This window comes from Meriones unguiculatus, chromosome 6 (assembly GCF_030254825.1).
Source record: "Meriones unguiculatus strain TT.TT164.6M chromosome 6, Bangor_MerUng_6.1, whole genome shotgun sequence".
In the NCBI taxonomy this organism is placed as follows: domain Eukaryota; kingdom Metazoa; phylum Chordata; class Mammalia; order Rodentia; family Muridae; genus Meriones; species Meriones unguiculatus.
The window spans coordinates 103,617,784-103,638,742 of record NC_083354.1 but is presented as its reverse complement, the minus strand read 5'-3'; the positions used below and the strand labels follow the sequence as shown (position 1 = coordinate 103,638,742).

Genomic DNA, 20,959 nt, shown 5'->3' with positions numbered 1-20,959 from the left:
TGAATACAGAACAATTGTGGGAAATTCTCAAAAAAAATTAAATAGAAGAACACTTTTATTAAAATCAATTATAATAATTCAGTCCTTTAACAAGAGAGAAAAAATATGCAACTCCCAGGAACCTGATCAGATAACTATGGATGTTATCTCTGCTGCTATGAGACATGTAGATCACTGGGTATCATCTTTACAGAATTACAGGCATAAAACTCATGATGCTGAGCAGAACCTTTCAATGTGTGTGAGCTGAGCAGATAGAAGAGCTGTAAACAATCCATATGGTCCCTTATATAATACATGGATTATTTCTCCCAAGGGGAGTTAAGTTCACCAGAGGTAGTCATTATAATAGGCTTCATTTAATGTCACAGGAAGAATTTGTTCACAGATTGTGTTACCCTCTTCTGTTCTTCTAGGTGACTATCAAGCTTCGTTTTTAAATGGAAGATCTACTCTAGATATTGAAATGTGGGGCACGGCTGCTTTCTGCCTCTCCGAGTGAAAGCATGCTTCAGTCTCCCTACAGGAAGCACTGAAACATAGGCTCTTTGAAAGACTAGTCAGCCCTGACTTTTGTATTCTTTTTCCTCTTCCTGCCATCAACATTGAGCTCCTTTGTGCCCTTTGAATTCATGGGATAGTTTGTCTCACTCTAGGGACTCTGACTTTGTAGTTTAGAAAGTAAATGGGAAAAATAATTTTAACAATAAAAATAGAACCACCACCACCATATTGGCTCTCATGAGGTATGAAAGGCCAATGCCACACTACATCAGAAAGCTTTCCTAGGGCTTGGGTTTCAGTGGTTAGGTTGCGATGGAATGCAGCTAATCAATACTTTTTCACTCTCTTGACATCCTTACAGATGAATAGGGAGCTGTGTTGATTTTAAAAACTTTCAAATTAGACCTAACTCAGAAACATTATATTTGGCTTACTAATGTTAAACAATAAAGCAAATCATCTATACCATAAAATCTATGTATTTATGTTATTTCAACAAAATATCTAAAACCTATTTCTAAAGTAGGCAACCAGTAAAGTGAACTCTTCAAGCTATCCCTGCTATAGGCTCTCATAGAAAAGGAGCATCTCTCTCTATTTTCCACAGAAGCAAATATCTAAAGATATTTGTGGAAAGTGGATTTCAGAATGGTTATCTGAGCACTTCGAATCATGGTGATGACTGTTTGCTTTGGTTTCCTGTATAACCCAGAACTAAACTTTACTTCAAGCAAATCTTGAGACTACACTGAAGGAGGTAGGAAGAAACTGATGAATAACGAACAGTATCAGCAACAAAGTGATCAATAATGTAGGTGAAGTAGAACCCAATAAGCTAAATAACGATCCATACCTTCACACTGATAGAATGAAATATTAATAAAGAGAAGAAAGAGCTCATCTTCAGAGTTACCTGATAATTAACACCTGTAAGAGGAGCGACTTGGATCATAATGGAACCTCACGGCAGCTTCTAAAGACAGATATTATGATAGAGCTAAAATTGGGGTGGGGAAAATTAAATCCTAAATGGATGATTTCAGTAATCTGAAATTACAGCCTCCTAAAATGTGTACTTTATGTGAAGACAAATGCATTGTTTTGCTGCGATCAAAGCTAGTATCACTGAATAGAACAGTTTTCTCATACTCCATGGCATGGCACACTAAAGTGCCTAAGAGACTACAATGCTGTTCAAATAAGTTATGACCTTGGCTCTCAGCAGGAACTCAAAAGCCCAAATTTGAAAGGCACATTGCACACCCCACATGTTAAATGTCATAAAAGATGATAGAGGATCCTAGATAAGAAAGCATAAGTAAACAAATCAATTCACTACACTAAGTAACCCTGACCTTATTCGAGAAGACAATTCACCATGTATGAGCATGCTCATGAATTAGTCACTGATATTATTCCAATGTGAATCTTTTACACATTAAATCTTAAACACATTAAAGATTCTTCATAGGGTCTCACATATTCCTCACATGCTTCTCACATGAGACCAAAATGCAGTCAGTTTGTAGACATTAATAATAAACTTCCAGTCAGCAATAATGCTTCAGTGTCGCATTCAACAAGGAAATCAATGTCATCAGGCTCCCATCTGCAAGTTTTCAGAGTATCGTTCATAGTGTCAGGGGTTAGCACTCTCTTCTAGGGTGGGTTTTGGTTGGGTCAGGCATCGGTTGGGCATTCCCTCAATCTCTGATCTATTTGTTCTATTTTAATCCCTGCACATCACATAGGCAGGGTAAATTGGGAGTTGAAGGTTTTGTGGGTGGGTTGGTGTTCTCCTCCCTCTGCTAGGAGACTGCTCTAGTTAGGGGGTGTCCTCTTCAGTCTCTATGGCCCCTGCTACTAGGAGTCTCTGCTTGAGTTCCTTTCATATGCTCCCCAGAGCCTTCACTGACTTAGGTCTCCATCTTGTCACAGAAATACCCCCACCCTCAGTTTCTCTACAGGCCTTCTGTCCTCTCGCCCTCTCTCTCTCCAAGTCTTATCTCCATCCTCTTAACTCCCTGAGCCCCCTCTTCTACCTTGTTCCCTCTCTTTAGCCACTGTCTCTATTCTATCTCCCCTTCCAAGTGAGAATTAAGCATCCTCCCTTGTGTCCTCCTTATTACTTACCTTCTGTGGGGTCTGTGCCTCCTAGTAAACTTATCCTGTACTATGTGGCTAAAATCCCCTTATAAGTGAATACATACTTATAAGTGTGACTTTCTGAGTCTAGGTTACCTCACTCAGGATGATCTTTTCTAGTTCTAACCATTTGCCTGCAAATCTCCTGATTTCTTTGTTTTTAATGGTTGAGTAGTATTCCACTGTGTAAATGTGCCACAGTTTCTTTATCCATTCTAGGGTTGAGGGACATATAGGCTGTTTCCAGATTCCGACTATTGTGAATAAAGCTGCTATGAACATAGTTCAAGTCCTCAGAGAGGCTCTACCCAGCAGCTCCTGAAAACAGAAATTGAGACTCGCAGTCAAACATTGGTCCATGCCTAGGGAGTTTTGGGGAATGGGGGGAGGAAAGAGAAAAGGACCCAGAAGTAACAGGAGCTGCACAAGAAAAACAACAGAGTCAACTAAGCAGGGCCCAGAGGAGTTTGCTGAGACTGAAAGCGTCAACTAAGGACATTGAATGAACTGGACCTAGGTCCCTTACAAAGATGTAGCAGATGGACAGCTTAGGTTTCAAGTGTGTTCTCTAGTAAGGGAAGTGGACTGTGTCATAAAAAGGACTCACTTGCCAGCCTTTAGATCACTTTTCCCTGGAGGGACTGCCCTGACAGGCCACAGGGAAAGAGGACATGCTCAGTCCTGATGCAACTTGATGAGCTGGGAAAGATGGGAAAGGGAGCTCCCCTTTTCTGAAGAAATGAGGAGCCCAAGGAGGGGCTGGGGCTGAAACAAGGATGTAAAGTGAATTTAAAAAAAATAAAAAAGAAGAAAATCAAAGCACTTCTCTTGGTGTCATTTAATCAAGAACGATTTCAGATTTGAATTCTGTAATCCAGGTTTCTCTGTCTTCCATAATCTGTTGTATGAATCCATCCCTGCCTGAAGGCAAGCCATGTTGTAAAACTGTCTCTGTGTAGGTGGGGGTAGGGGAAGAAAAAGAGAAAAGAGAGAGGAGGGAGAGAGCCACTAACAAAGGGCTTTGCTCTGTATTTATTGAACAGCACAGGTAGTATTAGATGGATGTAGGACTGAGGGAGAGCTTAGAGAAATCTTTAACAGAATTTTACAGGGGATTAAGTCAATGACTCCAAATAAATCCAACTGACCCACCCACCCACCCACCCCGCCACACACACACAGAATTACAAAAAGCATTCATCATTTATTGTTTATCAAGCAATATTCAAATGTTCAACATTTATGGTGGTAACTTATTTCATAACGTTGTTTCAACTTCCTTTTTTGATGTTTCCAGCAAATTATAAGCATGCATTTCTTCTTGCACGAAAGAGTACAGAACTTAAGATTACAGCTATTTGTTAGTTAGCTTCAGTTTTAAAAGTTGTTTACATGGGAAATCCAAGGCAAGTCAGGTTGGTTGTTACCTTATTCTCTTAAAGTTAGTATAAACAACTAGTTAGTATAAACAAGGCTGAGTACACAGTGGGATAGCAGGACTACATCGTGAGTGTCTTCAAGTTGTATTCTTTTTTTTGAATTTTTTATTTAACTTTTATTAATTACACTTTATTCACTTTGTATCCCCCCATAAACCCCTCCCTCCTCCCCTCCTGATCCCACCCTCCCTCTCCCTTCTTCACTCATGCCCCTCCCCAAGTTCACTGATTGGGGAGGTCCTCCTCTCCTTCTTTCTGATCTTAGTCTATCAGTTCTCATCAAGAGTGGCTGCATTGTCATCTTCTGTGGCCTGGTAAGGCTGCTCCACCCCAGAGGGAGGTGATCAAAGAGCAGGCCAATCAGATTATGTCAGAGGCAGTCCCTATTCCCATTACTATGTAACCCACTTGGACACTGAACTGCCATGGGCTACATCTGTGCAGGGGTTCTAGGTTATCTCCATGAATCGTCCTTGGTTGGAGTATGAGTCTCTGGGAAGTTCCCTGTGTTCAAATTTTCTTGTTCTGTTGCTCTCCTTGTGGAGTTCCTGTCCTCTCCAGCTCTTACTATTTCCCACTTCTTTTATATTTTATTTTTTATTTTTTTTATCAGTTACATTTTATTAACTCTGTATCCCAGCCGTGTCCCGATCCCTCATTCCCTCCCAGTCCCTCCCTCCCTTCCCATTCCATTCTGCCCAACAGTTGCCCATCAGGCTCAGCATCTGCTTTGATAGTCTGCAGGGCAGAGGCTTTCAGAGGCCCTCTGTGGCAGGTTCCTAGTTTGTTTCCTGTTTTCTTCTTCTGGCTTTCAGAGGCCCTCCTCTGTAGCTCAATCCCCATCCTGAAAGGCAAAGAGGAAGGACATCAGAAGAAGAATAAAACAGGAATCAAGTTGTATTCTTAACTAGCGATGAGGCCCAGCAAAATTTACAGTCTCTTATAATGTAGGAGACTTTGACACAGTTTGTCTTCAATGATTTACCATGGTTCAATGATTTATCATGGTTAACACTTGGGGAAAGTAGGAAATGGCTTCATGAGCCTTGTGTGGTCACTGTCTAAAGTGTTGGGACAATTTGATAATGAGAGCTAGTGAAAACAGTCTGAAAATTTCACTCTTAAATTTCCTTAGGAAGAGAGGCATTTTGCTTAGAATCTTGGAAAAGTGATATGAAGGATAAGATTTTGGAATGATCACCTCTCACACCCATAACATGCAGATTGGGAAACAATGAAGCTTGGCCATTTAGAGACAACATGAAAATTTTACAAGCAATATGCAAACTTCTGTGAAGCTAGGAATTAATAGAACCATAAGCCACACTCACTGAATATACTTTTTCATGTTTATAAACAATTTCTACTTAAAACACTTAGACATAAGAAAATCATAATTTTAAGATACATTCTATCCTACTGCTGAAAATTTCTAATTGTTTAAAGGTTGACCATGGTATCAAATTAAACCTGGCTCATAGCCTCTATCCTTCCATCTGAAGCTGTATCATCCTTTATCATGAAAGATATACTCTAACATTTTTAGTTGACCCTGGTTTCCTCTAGTCTAATCTTGTTTCATCCTCATCGTTCATGTGTCAACTATCTTATACTTTAGGACATAGAAAGCATCCTCAGTATCACCCTAATATATGAGAGGACTTCCCTTGCTGCTAGCCACCATATTTAATAACATGCTATGAATTAAGGTATTTGAATTTTAAAATATCACTAAAAGCAACATTTATATATAATACATACTTTGGTAGCTGCATATTTCACCTATGGCTACTTAAGCACGTTCACCAACCTAAGAGCGACTTAAGATTATTATTTTTAATCACTATTTATCTCTTCCCTGGAGACTGCAGAGATTTAACATGATCATGACATCGAAATTCCCAGACAAGCAACAACCTTCCTAAGATTTTTGGTTTCCTACATGTAAAATGAGAACAATTCTAATACTGAAGTTATAAAATTGATGATGGAAAACTGTAGATAACTATACTAAAAGTTTTTGTATCACATGGCAAGAAGTACTCATTGTCACTGTGGTAAAAGCTTTATCAGTTATGAACAAATTACCAACAAGTATCCTTCAGAACAACATGTAAGCCTGTCACCAGATTACGCCTTTGAACTTGGTTTTCTATGCTGAAATACCTTCACCCTTTCACTCCGACACCCCTTCTGAATATATATATATTTAAAGACACCCAGTTGCTCTCTTCTGAGAGAGCTTAAAATACACAGCACGCGGTCACCTTGTCAGCAAAGCTTCAACACTTGTCTTCCTCCAGTACAAGGAAACAAGTGTCACCCCAGCAACTCAAAATAATGCCAAGCACGGAGGAGAGGCTCAAGAGACTTTGTGAAATGAATGAGTTAGTGAATACAGGTGGGAAGGTTGTTGTGGTCTTCTTTAGCTGATGGTTTTCAAATCATGAAGGTTTAGGCAAGCACAATGAAGCACTTACTTTCCTACAGTAGTAGAGAAATTGGTTAATGCAAGGGTCAGATCACTACAGTGGCAATGCCTTTCCAAGTTCTCTGTTCATCCCTAACAAGTGAGGATTAACCAGTGGAAAACACCCCTTTGTTGTGAAGAAATAATGGTGATACAAACTCACCTCGGGAATTCTGCCTTCTCATATTTGAATTGAAGATAGTGTTAAGTTCCAAGTTGCTAACACACTATTAGAATAAAATAGACTAGATTAAAATAGGGCAGTATGGGACAGGATGGGCCTGGTCATGATGGGTTGGGACAAATTAGAACAGGACAGATCAAAATAATATAATGAAAAATAAATAAAGAAAATGAATTCTACATTCAGCCAAAGTGGGCGAGATGGGAGCAGAATCTTATAGATAGTTTCAGAATGAACCACCAGAGGGCGGGATTGCATCACACATAGAATGAGAGACGCCTTGAACTGATAAAGCCGATTCATGCTAGCAAACAAATCTGGAGTCGGTAACAACACTGAATTGTATTAGAAAGAAAACAGCGACCATGTGGATCTTTGAAAATTAAATGTTTGCTTAACTTTTTTGTATATTTTTATTTCCAGAGCCAGGGAATATTTACATAAAATTGGTCAAGTTTAAAGCAGTCATGGCTAAAATTAGAGAAAGCGCAACGAATTAGGAAACTCTTCAAGCCCTACTGTTTGTTTCTATGTGGACAACACTAATTTTAAGTTTGTTTTAATGCTGCATATTTATGGGTTTGCTGAGTTAGTGTGATATTTCAGTGTATGCATATAATTACCAAGTTAGATATGTATATGTATCAGTAAAAGTTGTTAAATAAAACACATTTCAGAAAGATTTTACTAAAAATCCGTCTTTCCCTTAATATATCATTGGCTTTAGAGTCAGGCAATCATTGTGGGTATTCCCGGCTAGCCGGGTGCTATGGCTTCCTTTTGGCAGCTATGATAAAACACTAAAACAAAAAGCAAATCAGGGGAGGGAAGACCCTCCTTACGGGTTACGCCCCATCACTGAGGGAAAGCAGGGCAGAAATTTTGCAAACATCTGAAGCAAAATCCACGGAGCTCACTGCCGGTGGGCTCGCTGGAAAGTGCGTGTGCGCGCCTACCTTCATGCCCAGGGAATGGCGTCGCCACCGAAAGCAGGATCTCCCGCCCTGAGCATCAGTCAACCCAGAGGCGCCCACAGGCTTCTCTGACCCCTTTCTCAGGTGACTGCTGGCTGTGGCAGGTTGACCGGTTAAAGCCAGTTACAGCACAGGGTGAGCTGTTTCATTTTGGTATGTCATAAGGTGCCAAATTTTTCAGCTGCTGTGATCCTCCATAAAGTTAAAACCAAAGGGAGGACTAGTGGAAGACTTAGGAATGAATTAAGTCCCATTTCCCTCTTCACTAAAATGAGACTCTGTTGTCTGCTTTGGGAGGAACTTCTTATGCTGACCCTGAATACACTGGCCACCACCCTCAGGTGGACCGGGCAGGCAAACCCTGTGGAAGAGACCCTAAGCCACCTGAGCACCTGTGCCAAACAGACAGTAGGGCTCCAGAAACCCTGGTTGGTACCTATGCTAACTGACCATGTTTAAATTTACCATCAACAGCCCTGAGCAAACTGAGAGCTTGGTGGCCATCTGAATAAAACCAATTCTCTCTCCCTTCCCCACAGAAACACAGCAGACCTTCTCTTGGCTTACAAATTCCAGTGTTTCTCTCTCTAAACATTCCGCTGCTTCTTCCATCACTGGGAACACAGGAAAGACCAAGGCTATTTCCATGTTTTACAAACATCAAGTCCACTGACGTGTCTGGGCCCATAGGATATGATATTCTCCTTGGTCCTTCTTTCTTTGGCAAATAAATGTTTGTTCTCTGACCCAAAGCCAAACCCTCTTCTATTCACTGGGTCCTCTACTTGGGACCCCTAACTTACACACATACTCTAAAGGCTTCTTCCCTAGAGTGTATCCTCTTCCATGCTGCATCAATGCTTTCCTCTGCATGAGTGGTTCTCATTAGCATGCAAAAATGACCATCTCCAAACAAACAAATAAAAAAAGAAATTTCTGTTTCCACCTCTGATTTTAATTATGACTCATTGTCCTTCTCCTTTGTACAGCAATGTTAGAGGAGAGATGCTAAGATTTCGGATAAAGCAGTGTGAGATATTCAACATCTTTGAAGCAGCCAAAGTCACTGGAGAATTACATATACGACAGTCCAACCAAGGCAAATGCCACTCTTGGCTTCCATCAGAGAAGCTTCCCTTCGCGTTGAATGGCGGCAGATGCAGAGACCTCTGGCTGCTTTAGGTGGTGAGAGTAAGTGATGGTTCTGCACTCAGCCTTATCAATACCATTATACCACCTCATCTAAGGCCCTGGGAACAGCATGGGTGCGAGAGGGAACAGAATGTAAGAGTGAGAAGACACTGAGAAGGAAATGCTGTCTTCTCAACCCGATGGAGTCTGTCATAAAGAACCACGGACGGGCCTCACAGGCCCTTATCTCTCTCAGCTAAACTGCTAGTTACTGGTAGATTCTTCGAGGGGGGAGCAATCACTGTCTTCAGCTCAGCACCCCTAGATGAGCCTACAGTGGCCAGTGGATGGTTCCAAACCCTTGTTGACGTGAACAGTCCTGGTTAAACTCAATGGGCCACAAGACAAAACAAAAACGTGAGTATGAGAAAAGGAATTATATGGAAGAAAGGTGTTGAGAGGCTTGGGTGGAAGGCAAGGGGCTCGTGAGAGTAACCAGAACGTATTCTATACATGTATAATATGAAAATATTAAAAATAACTTTTTTCAGAAATATAACTTAACACTTTGTGAATTATGAAAGGAAAGTTTTCATTAAAGTTTACTTTTTCTTAGAATGACTTTTTTTTAAAAAAAAATTTTAACTCGTGACTTCATAATAATTTTTAAAGCTTATTTGAGAATTATTTTCTACTATGCGACCAAGCTCATTTCTAAGTATATGTGAGAATGAGCAGTAAAGAAACTGCCGGCATGACAACTCCACAGTATGGGTAAGGTTTTTATTAGAGTACAGCGAGAGGTGTCTGGAGGAATCCAGAGTAGAAAGAAAGAACAACAGATTGGACATGGCCAGAGCTAGGGAAGTGAGAGATGAAATGGAACAGCAGAGATAGCGAGATGACAGGAGACAGAATAGAGCATGGCAAGCGGGAGCGAGGGAATAAGAGGGTGGTGAGTATAGCAAGGTTATAAGAAGGGTGGGTATCTGGAGAGGGAGTCCTGTGACCTGGACAGAGTTTAAGGTAGAGGAAGAATTGAGAAGGACTAGGATGATAAAGGTGTAACAGGCACTCGTGACACTGAGAGAACCTGGAGGCCAGCATGAGTTTTTAAAATGCCAATAGGCACCTCAGGGAGCCATGTACCCCCTCTTCTAGATACAAGGGAAATGATGCCCTTTGGCAGGTGGAACCACTTGCCAGGTACCTGGAGAATGCTGGTTTGTTGAACTGCCCGAAATCCTTCCAGAGTCTAGGTTGAGCTTCTTTCTGGATATTTGGACAGCCTGAGAGTTAATGCTTTACCTAAGCAAATATTCATTTCACATTCGATGCAGATTCCAATTTCAGCCTCATGCAGCATTATACAGGTGTTATATGGCAACTCTTTACCAGGAAAGAGAAGAACAAATAAGGCAGGAGATGGGGGCCAAAGAAACAGCATTCCCTCTGTTCCTTACCATCATTACCCATTCAATGACGCATTTCTATTGTATCTGCTCATGTCCATTGATGCTGCATTACCTTGTATCAACCTTCATATAAGTGATAGAGTTCTTATAACTGTAGCAGAGCTCTTAGGCAAACAGAGCGTTTTGATCTCCTTTGGTTTATATTATTGAATATAACTATACTGTAAGTGCAGAGTACTAACATATCTTAGAATGGTTTTTTCTTGGGTATAGTTATCATGGAGTTTCATCACTCCTCGGACCCCTATGGAGGGTGGAGAGCAGGACACCTGGCTGTCGATGGGGTGACAGATCCTGGGACCATGCCCCTCTCAATTATAAATCTGAGCTGCTAATCTCTGCTAAATTGTTAATGGCTGCTAATGAACTGCTCCCTTACCCTTTGGATAAGACATTTGCATATAAATAAATCCTTCTGGGAGGACTCCTTTAACCCAAAGGAGATGCTCTGAATACTGGCAGGGCTCTACCTCTGCTTGCTCATTGTCCCTTGCTGATATCAATAGGCTGTTTGATCTCTAACCTGAGGACGTCATAAAGAAAGCAAAGGCCCTTGACCACTAAACCAAGAGCTGGAATTCATTTTTTAAAATGATGTTTACTGAAAACTGTGAGAGCAAAAACAAATGAACGTTCTCCACCCATCAAATGAAACCACCTGCATGCTGGAGTGAAGTTCCCACGGTGCCTTCTGCTGAACTTCTGCAAGGCTGGTTGACTGGCCAGAACTTCAGTGAAGTGAGTGTTGCAAGTCCAGAACCAGGAGGACATCTTGAGCCCTCTTAGTAGCCATGCATTGCTTCCTCCATATCTGACCTAACATCTTGTGATGATTAGGCACATCTTTTGCAATTTACAGCTACGCACCTACCTTCTGCTAACCAAAAGATTTAAAATACAATCAGATAGCATTTGAAGCCCACAGCAGAGGTTTCCCAACTTGGCTATAACAAATGAGTCCTAATTATTTTGCTGTTGCTGTGATAAACTCCGTGACAAAAATCAGCTGAGAGATAAAAAGATTATGTCTGTCTACGCTTCCAGTTAACAGTATGTCACTGAGAACAGAAAAGGCAGGAACTGGGGGCAGGAACTGAAGTGAGGACCTTTCAGGGCATTCTTAGCATACAGAATTTTAGGGAAAGGCACTAATTTTATGTGCAGTAATCACAGTATTTAAGAAACAATATAATGAGAGAAAAAAAATGAACAGACAGTGAATCTCTGTAACATTTAGTAGAGTCGGGCATGGTGGTGGACACCTTTAATCCAAGCACTGGGGACGCAGGGACAGGCAATCTCTGTGAGTTCAAGACTAGCACGATCTACATAGAGGGTTCCTGGGGAGTTGGGGCTTCGAAAAGTCAACAAATAGCTCTATTAAGTTATACATCCTCAAATGTGATTGCTAGAGAAGTGGGTTGATAATTCTAAGGCTGTTGTGCCTGTAAAAGACACTGGAGTCCAACAATTAAATAAATAATAGTAGATGGTAGAATGATACCTCTGACTGTTGGACTATGAGTATTCACAGATAAGCAAGGGAGATTGGCTAGAAGGATCTTTGTGCTAACGGAGTAATAGGGGCCCTTCTAGGTCTCAACTGGATTACAGATATTTGGATATACAAATAGTACATACAGGAATGCTTATCGGTATGTGTAAACAAATATTTACTACACCCAGCTGGAGTTTCTCTGGTGTAGAAGGCCTAATCAACACCGCATTACCTGGAGACACACTTGGTAGCCATCCTTGAGTGTCTGTTACCATTCTCCAATAAATGGAAATGGGCCTCCTTGAAGAAATGACCAATGGCAGGTATAGGCAGTTCTGAGCCTGGAGCATCTTGAAAACGCAAGGAATTGTTATACACATGTAATGTGATTAATAGTAAAGAATTGTTAAACACACAGAACGCATGAGAGAGGTGAGATGGAGGAATAAGGCTACCAATGGATGAACCTATCAGTGACCAAAACTGGAACATTTTGAACAATAAAATAAGGAAACATTAGAATACTACCAAAAGAATAAAATCCATACCTAACATTAACCAATTGAATTAAATGATACACGGGGGACTGTAGACAAAGCCAATATGTGGGAGACTCTCACTTAGCTCACATTATTATGTCGACAGTCACTCCTCACACAGGTTGAAGATAGCTCCCCATAGGTTTGGGCTTCACACAGTGACCAGTTTCCAACAGGACAGCGGTGATGGGTTGTCTCTGTCAGATGATCAAAATCAATACCAACAGTCATGTCATTGTGGTGGTATGCAATCTTGGAAGACTGTGCTGGAAAATGCACTTCCTCCCTGTGGTCTTCAACTCTATAACCCAAGAAAACTGAGACACTGTCACAGGATAGATTAATCTTATGGGATCATATATATATATATGTATATATATATATATATATATATATATATGTATATATATATATATATAATATAACAATTTCTTTTTTCTTTTTCTTTCTTTCTGTCTTTCTTTCTGTCTTTCTTTCTTTCTTTCTTTTTTCTTTCTTTCTTTCTTCCTTTCTTTCATCACTTTAAAGCCTTATCCCAGCACCCTCCCTCCTCTCCTCCAGTCCCACCCTCATGCCCCCTTTCCTCCTTTCCCCCCTTTTCTTATTCTCAGAATGGATTCTGAGTCAGAAACAGGTGATCCACATGTTGGCCAGGTTGCACATCTGCTACATATGTGTAGAAGGTCTAGGTCCAGCCTATGCACGCTCTTTGGTTGTTAGTTCAGTCTCTGTGATCCCCAATAGACCCAGGTAAGTTCACTCTGTAGATCTTCTTGTGGTGTCCTTGACCTGCCTGGCTCCCTCAATCCTTCCCCTGACTCTTCCTCAAGACTCCCTGAGCTCCATCTATTGTTTGGCTGTGGTTCTCTGCATCTGTTTCCATCAGCTGCTGGATGAAGCCTCTCAGAAGACGGTTATGCTAGGATCCTATCTGCAATTATAGCAGAGTGTCATTAATGGTGTCAGGGGTTGGCTCTCCCCCATGCTGTGGGTCTCTAGTTGGGCCAGTCATTGGTCTGCCATTCTCTCAATCTCTGCTCTATCTTTATCCCTACACTTCTTGTAGGCAGGGCAAATTTTGGATCAAAGGTTTTGTGGGTAGGTTGGTGTCCCCCTCCCTCCACTGGAAGTCCCACCTGGTTACAGGAGGTGGCAACTTCAGGCTCCTTAATCCTAGGAATCTCATCTAGGGTCATCTCCATAGACTCCCAGGACCCTCCCCTGTCTCAGAGATGACCCCTCATGGATTTCATTTCTCTCTCCCAGTCCCTCCACACCCTCCCATGTCTACTCTCCCACATCTGATCCCCAACCCATCTCCCTCCCCCCAGATCTACTTTAGATGTCTATTTTATTTCCTCTTCTCTGTGAGATTCAAGCATCCTCCCTTGAGCACTCTTGGGGGTCTCTTGGTCTGTGGATTATAGAATGGTTACCCTGCAGTTTATGACTAATATCCACTAATAAATGAGAACATACCATGTGTATCTTTCTGAATCTGGATTACCTCACTCAGGATGATCTTTTCTAGTTCACCTTCAATTTGCATGACTTCTTTGTTTTTAATAGTTGAGTAGTATTCCATTGTGTAAATGTACCACATTTTCTTTATCCATTCTTCGGTGAAGGGACATCTAGGTTGTTTCCAGTTTCTGGCCATTATAAATAAAACTACTATGAAAGTAGCTGAGCAAGTGCTATGGTGGAGCAGCTTTTGGTATATGCCCAGATGTGGTATAGCTGGGTCTTGAGGTAGATCTATTCCCAGTTTTCTGAGAAACCAACAGATTGATTTCCACAGTGGTTGTACAAGTTGGCACTCCTACCAGTGGTACAGTAAATAAAAATGAGTTTGGGGCTATTAGCTCAAAGATTATCACAGTGGTATTTTCTAACCCACTATCACCGTTATACCCAGTTCTCGAGCCCCCAAAAGATCTACAGGAATTGACTCCGTTGCAAAACACATGAAGGTCTTTTTATTGTAAATTACAAGCTGCAGCTTGGGCCCACAACACCCACCGCTTTGATGAGCGTGCCGTCCCCAGGTTAGTTGGGTGATTTATAGATTCTGGTCTCTCCCAGCATGCCCAAGGCAGGGGCAATTCCTGCCTGGCAAGCATCTATTGGTCAAGATGCTACATTTTGAATCGATTGGCTATAGGAAGGTTCCCAGACCATTGACCATGACCAGGTGTCCCTCCCTAGGGGGAGGGTCTAGTTTCCTAGCAACTGTATGTCTAGTGGGTAGGGAAAGAATGCAGTGAGGTGGCTCTTCCCCTCAGGGCATTACTAGACTTCTCCACCCACATAGTTCAGCCCTTAATAATAGCTGCTAATTTTTAATCTTTTTGGTCTCTCATCACAAATAATAAGACACAGATATGTGTTAGATTTTATAATTGTGTTATTTACCTTGGACGAGAGAAATATTTCACATACGCTGTCTCAATAACCTCACCATCCACCTCCCAGCCCCCATACAATGCCATTCTCCTTATCCATACTCTTCTGAAATATCTTCCATCCATAATCTTATAAATACTTGGTTTTATTATTCATCCGGGCCTTTCCAAGTCATCATGGCCTCCTCCTTCCTCCTCTTTTCCCATCTGTCTCCTTCCTGTGAGTCTCCTGTCCTCAAAACCAGGGGATCCTTAGTCATGCCATTCTGCCCTACCCAGGTATAGGCCTTTAATCAACTAATCGGGTAAAATGCCTTAGGCAAGTTTACAAAATAAGGATTGGTGTAGCCAGATCTTGAGAGCTAGTAATTAGCATCAAAATAAAGCAGCAGAACCACACCCAACACACCAGCAAAGGAGTGCTCTTTTTTCCACATCCTCACCAGCATGTGTTTTCACTTTAATTTTTTATCTTAGCCATTCTGTTCTATGTAAGATGGAGCCTCAGAGTTGTTTTGATTTTCCTTTTCCCTGAGAAACTGTCACAGCTTGAACTAATCTTAAAGGATATAACAATTAAATATAATATGTTATCCTGGACAGCAATGTAGAAAAGAATTGAAGATGCTAGGAAAAGTAAAGAAACCTGTATAAAAGATAGACTTTAGCTAATGCATGAGGGTCAAGTAATGTTATTAATTAAAAGGAAGTTGCTTTTTCTGTGTGATATTCACGGTAGAGGATATTGGGAGTGGGACATATGGGAATCTGTACTAATTCCTCAATTCACCTATACACCAACACTGTGCTAAAAATGGTACTATTAAAGACTGAAAAGTACCAATATGTTGTTCTGGGTATAAAAACTGCATTGACTATTCATCATTTCTCATAGTGGAGCCATTACAGTATGCTCACTGTTCTTATGGTTTTACCCGCATTGATGTCTAAAGTACTTATTCAACGCTAATGTCAGCTAGACATTAATGAAACTTAATTCTGCAGTTGTGAACTAGGTACATATGCCTCTGGGATGCCAGTAAAGAATTCAGCAATCAATGCGAGGAACGAAGGGCTTACTCTTAGGAAAATGGGTCTCAGATATGGACTAATATCCCAAATTGCAAGCGTATACAGGCCACATCCCAAATTCCGAGTTATTAATTTTGTTTTGTTTTGTTTATTAACTCTGTTGGCTCCACTGCTGCCTCCTATCCGGAACTGATAGGGGGTAGGAACTTTTCAGTTAGTATCTCCCTCGACCTTACGCAAGTCAGTGTGAGATGCTGGGCAAGTTCCCAGGATAATACTGTCAAGATGCAATGACTCCCGGGGGAGGAAGGCCAAGACAAGTGGAATGAGGAACATCCACCCTGCAGAATGCTGGTGATAAGGAGATTCCCTGCTTGGAAATAGCTTGCTCGGGAAAGAAACCCTGGCCAAGCCGCAAAGAGAAAAAAAAATTCTAAGCTGCCTTTCTCCCTTAACACTACCCAACCCTTAAACCCTTGTAAAGGTCAGATGTTGGAATGAAACAAAAGGGGGAGTGTGGAAGGAAAGAGAAAACAACCTTAATAGCTGGTGCCGATTTAAAGGGGCAAGAGGCTCCTGTGCATCAATGTCTACTTAATCGCCGAGGGAAATTCTGAGAAGTCCATTGGGAGTTACAGCCATCTGCGGATGTGAATTCTGCCTCTTGGCTTCTCAAATATTGGAGCTTTTGCCTAGGCAGTCTGCCCAAAAAGCACGGACTGGAGGGTACAGAGGAGCAGAGGGAGAGAGCTGGGAAGCCCTAGCCAACAGCACTAAATCCTGCGATGAGCCTTCTCTGTGTCCTTGGGTGATTTCTCTGCTCTGCTCCTCTTGGTTTGGAAAAACCCTATTCCATCACAATAGCAAGGAAATGAGAGGTCCAAAACGTTCAGCTTTCATAATTGCTTTGGCTCTCTCCTCTTCTCTCTCTCTCTCTCTCTCTCTCTCTCTCTCTCTCTCTCTCTCTCTCTCTCTCTGTGTGTGTGTGTGTGTGTGTGTGTGTGTGTGTGTCTGTTAAAATCAAGTTAATCGTGCTTTGCGGGGTTTTAAAAAGAACAATTGCCCATTTAAATTCTTTTTCAGAGTATTTGACTGTTTATCTCAATAGACAATCAGCCCTCGATTCAGCGAAATGAACAGTACTGATAAGGAAGATGGAGAGGGTGGGAAACCCACTCAGTCAGATGGAGCCGTCCAAACAGCCCCAGTGACAGGGGAGCGCAGAGAGCGAGGAAGCTCTGCAAAGAGAGTCTGCCGGTCCCTTCTGGTTTGTTGCACCATCCGGCAACGGTAAAATCATCCACAGAGAATCAGCCTCCACCTCGGGGAGCGGCGTCTTTCAGGTGCGGCTGGCAGACGCGGCTGCTGGAGACCCAGGGCGCTGCGCCTCCCCCCGCGGCTCGCACGCAGTGCGCCGCTCCGGCGGGGGATGACTTCATGCGACCGGCCTAGAGTAGCCAGCGGCGGCTGCAGCTGCAGGTGGGGCGGGGGCCGTGCGAGCCCGGAGAGCCCAGCACGCGCGGCCACAAGGCAGGACTGCAGCCCGGGGCAGCCCGGACTCCGCTCTCCATCCCTAAGGTAAGCCGCCGGCCCGCGCTCGCCGCCCTGAGCCGGGCTCTCCGCCTGCTTGGTGACCGGCTTTGTAGGACCCTAGAAAGAAGGACTAACCCTGCTGCATTCTGCAGTGGAGAAGGGAGCGAGGGACTGAAAGGTTGCTCAGCCTCGCGTTGGAGGTGGGAAGAGAGATGTTCTGAGCAAACAAAGGGGCTTTCCAAGCCTCCAGTTCTTAAAGGTGATCAACCGTTTCCGTGGCAGGTTGGTTTAGATGCTGGGGAGGACTAGGAATGTAAAAGCATCTGAATGCCCGTTTTACCTTTGTGTCTTCTGCCTTCACCGTCACTCCTTCATTCCCGGGCTTGGGAGCAGCGCGTCCTTGGTCGTCGGAAGCAGTTGGGGAAGTAATCCGTAACCTCACCTCTTGATGTCCTCCTTGGTCCTCTGTAGTCCCCGGTATCAGGGTATTGCTTCTTCACTCATTTCAATGTCAGAACACCTGCTTGCTTCGGTGGGTGCTGTGCCTTTGGGAGTCAGAATGGAAGGGAAACTTCGCTCCCCGCCTGAGTTCTGCTTGCACTTGGGAGCTTCTCCCTCTATTTTCCATCTTCCCTGCCAATCAGTTCTTTGATTTTCTTTGATGCTGTGTCTAGTCACAGGTCAGCTCGTCGTCTCCTACCCCCTTTTTCAGTTCCATGACTGACTTCATCAAGGACCCAAGAAGGGCATTGCTTCACACAGGGTTCCTTATTGGTTATGTCCTTAACATAATAAGGTGTACTTTTCACAAAAACAGAACAAAATGCCCTTCTTTCAGCTCAGGACCGACGTGGGTTTCTCTAACTGCATCTATTGCAGTCTCTCTGGTTGGCTACCTAAAGGCTTGCTTGAGTGGAACAGCAGAATTTATTGGGCTATGCGGGCAGTTCTCTCCGCATACACAGGTAGGGGAAAACTGGGAATGCTATCCGGTTCTATCAAAATATTTCTAGTTAAGCTGTGGTGTGAGAAACTTAGCTCTCAGAGTTTAGGGCAACCATTCCAAAACCCCCAATAGTGTGTTTGCCCCAGGATTCCCCAATAACCTCAAATTGGGGCTTTCCTGTTGGCAGACAGAAAGACAGGGTCTGCCCACTCCCAGGCTTGGATTATTGGAGCATCCCAAGTTTGCCTCCTCACATAGAGGTTCCTCACTCTCCCTCACACACAGCATCACACACACACACACACACACACACACACACAACTCAAGTTCTTTCTCTCACTCGGGGACATACATCTGAATAAGATGAGAAGCAGTTAAGATGGCTGTTGTGGGCACTAGAAATGTGTGCCTCACCAACAGAGCAGTTGTAGTAGACCAGACTGTGGAGAGCTCGTCAGCCAGTATTCCATTTAAAAGGAGATCTGTCATCTCCACGCTTAAAACCAGAAAGGCAGTTTGGCTCCACAGCCATGCCATTTTATTCCGTATAAAGGAAAATCAATGAAAAAGAGGAGGGAATTTAACCTAAAGAATCACATGTCTGACTATATCCGTTCCCGGTGTCACAGACTCTCTGAAGTCAGGCTAATTCCAGTGTGTATTGGGTATTTTTCTAGTCACAAATTCTCCTTTGAGAAATTCTCTCTAGGAAGATTTGAGTTTGTTTCTTCATCTCCACCTTCAGTATCTCAGCAGAAGGAGGGGTGCCACTCAAAGAGGCCCACTCCAGGAACTGCCTCTGGGATTTTGAGGAACTGTAGGGCATTTCTGTTTGTTTATTGTTGTTATTGTGTCTTGAATACGTTTCCATATCACACAGTAAACACTTGAGACTCTAGAATTCTGACTCGCTCACATCTCTTAAAGGAAACAAAGAATAAGATTGAAAGAAAGGTCCTCATTTCCATCACCTTTCTTAATTTTAAAATAGTTAACAAATCAATCATTTTTCTAAAAAAAAATAGCTAATGATAAATATAAATAATCCATTTAATAAACTTAGCTCAATGGATTCTTAATTGAAGAACAATTATGTAATGATCACACGATCCTACAGGAAGCAAACGATTCTCATGTTGTTAAGGGCTACATGCTTTGGTTGAGGGAGAGATGCCTGAGCACAACCCCATGGTGCTCAAAAGTTCAAAGGTTATGCTGCTTGGCATGGCCTCTGAGGAAACTGAGTTATCCAGCAAGGTATTGGTTCAGGATCAAGGGGATGGTACTTAGTGAGCTGGCAGGGTGCCAGCCAATGCTTTCATGGGTGAAGCTAATCCGCTAAAAGTAAATCCAGAAAACAACTTTAAGTTGTACTTTTCATTCGTTCGGGTACAACTCAGGAGGATGCGGCACGTAAGAAACTCCTGATATGGACCTTGTGTGTTTAAACAGTTTTGAGAAATATTTATAAATTCAGACAGCTCTAAGCGGAGCTGTGTGTATGTGTACAGACACATACGCACACATACACACGTATGCACACATACACACAGGTACACTCACATACACACACACAGCGCACGCGCATGTACATTCACACAGATACACCCACACCCCATACATAGATACACACAGATGTATACACACACATACACATGCATACCATACTCACATACTCACACACACACACATACACGTACACATAGGCGGTGCTCTGATGAGGACTGCGTTAGCACCGTTTTTTCTTTCCTTCACACTTTTCTTAATCAGCCGGTATTTAGAAGTGAAGGAGGAATGGAGATTGAGCTGTGTGTGGTCCTGCAAGTTTGACGTGGTAGAACTGAAGCCAGTCGATTGCTTGCCAACCACATGAACACTCTCTTGAAGGCCTTCTTGTCAGAAGTTTAGCAGGGCCAAACCGAAAGGTCAGAGGTGACTTTTCGTGACAAAAGAACATGTTGTGCTGTACCTCTGCCATGCATACAACTGAAGTAGCCTTATGCCGAAATAATGAGAAGTAGAATGAAAAGACAGGAAGAAATGCCATTCTTTTTCATCCAGTGCTTCCACTAAAAAGGAGCAGAGAAAACGGTATTATATTGGATTGTTAGGCTCCACTGGGCTAAAGCATGAGACTGTGTCTCAAACAGACAGACAGACAAAGCTGCTTTGAACATTAACGTGGCTCCTAGATTGCTAGAGTTCTGTAATACGTCCCTCCTTTGAGTAGTTATGATGAGTAATTCCTACCATGCAGGGTGATAGCTCATCCAGCTTTTCTCTGTCCCTCTCACAGTCACCCATGCCAGCCAAACAGAAACTCATTTCCAGTGCGTGCCTCCTGAACACCAGGCTCGGAATCCTTACCAGTTCCTTTAGCTATGGTGCCTGTCCTGAAATGTGTTCATAGCTGCCACTGCCTCTTCCATGAAGCCTTCTCTGATGAGATAAGCTCTCTTCTCCTTTGGCTAAATCCCTATAGTTCTCTCTGTCTAGAACCTCCGTGGGAATGTGTACTGTCTCCTTATCACCCACAGACATGAAAAACATGGGGCTGAAATCAGTGCATGCCCACAGCCAGTGTAGCACTGCCCCATATGTGACTCCATGGCAAATGTTCATGAGGGTTTCATGACTCAGGGACTCAGACTCAGAGTCCAGTGCTGACAGACGTGCAGACGAGC

General features: G+C 42.7%; 1 protein-coding gene and 1 long non-coding RNA gene across 4 annotated transcripts in view; one reads left to right on the top strand and one right to left on the bottom strand.

The window, feature by feature from the left end:
- Window positions 1–4,327: 4,327 nt before the first annotated feature.
- Window positions 4,328–18,208, bottom strand: LOC132654746 (uncharacterized). 2 transcript variants are annotated; one of them, XR_009592458.1, is made up of 4 exons: window positions 17,670–18,208; window positions 12,450–12,556; window positions 12,053–12,170; window positions 4,328–4,932 (listed from the first exon to the last, which is right to left on the bottom strand). It is a non-coding gene; the product is annotated as an uncharacterized LOC132654746 (long non-coding RNA). The 2 variants fall into 2 exon arrangements; XR_009592457.1 differs by lacking the exon at window positions 12,053–12,170.
- Pkia (cAMP-dependent protein kinase inhibitor alpha) overlaps window positions 17,085–20,959 on the top strand; it is a 93,591-nt gene continuing 89,716 nt past the window's right edge. The window contains exon 1 of one of the 2 annotated variants that reach the window (XM_021650034.2): window positions 17,085–17,374. The gene's annotated coding sequence lies outside the window, so the exon portion shown is untranslated. The remainder of the gene's footprint in view (window positions 17,375–20,959) is intronic. The other variant, XM_021650035.2, reaches the window with a different exon arrangement.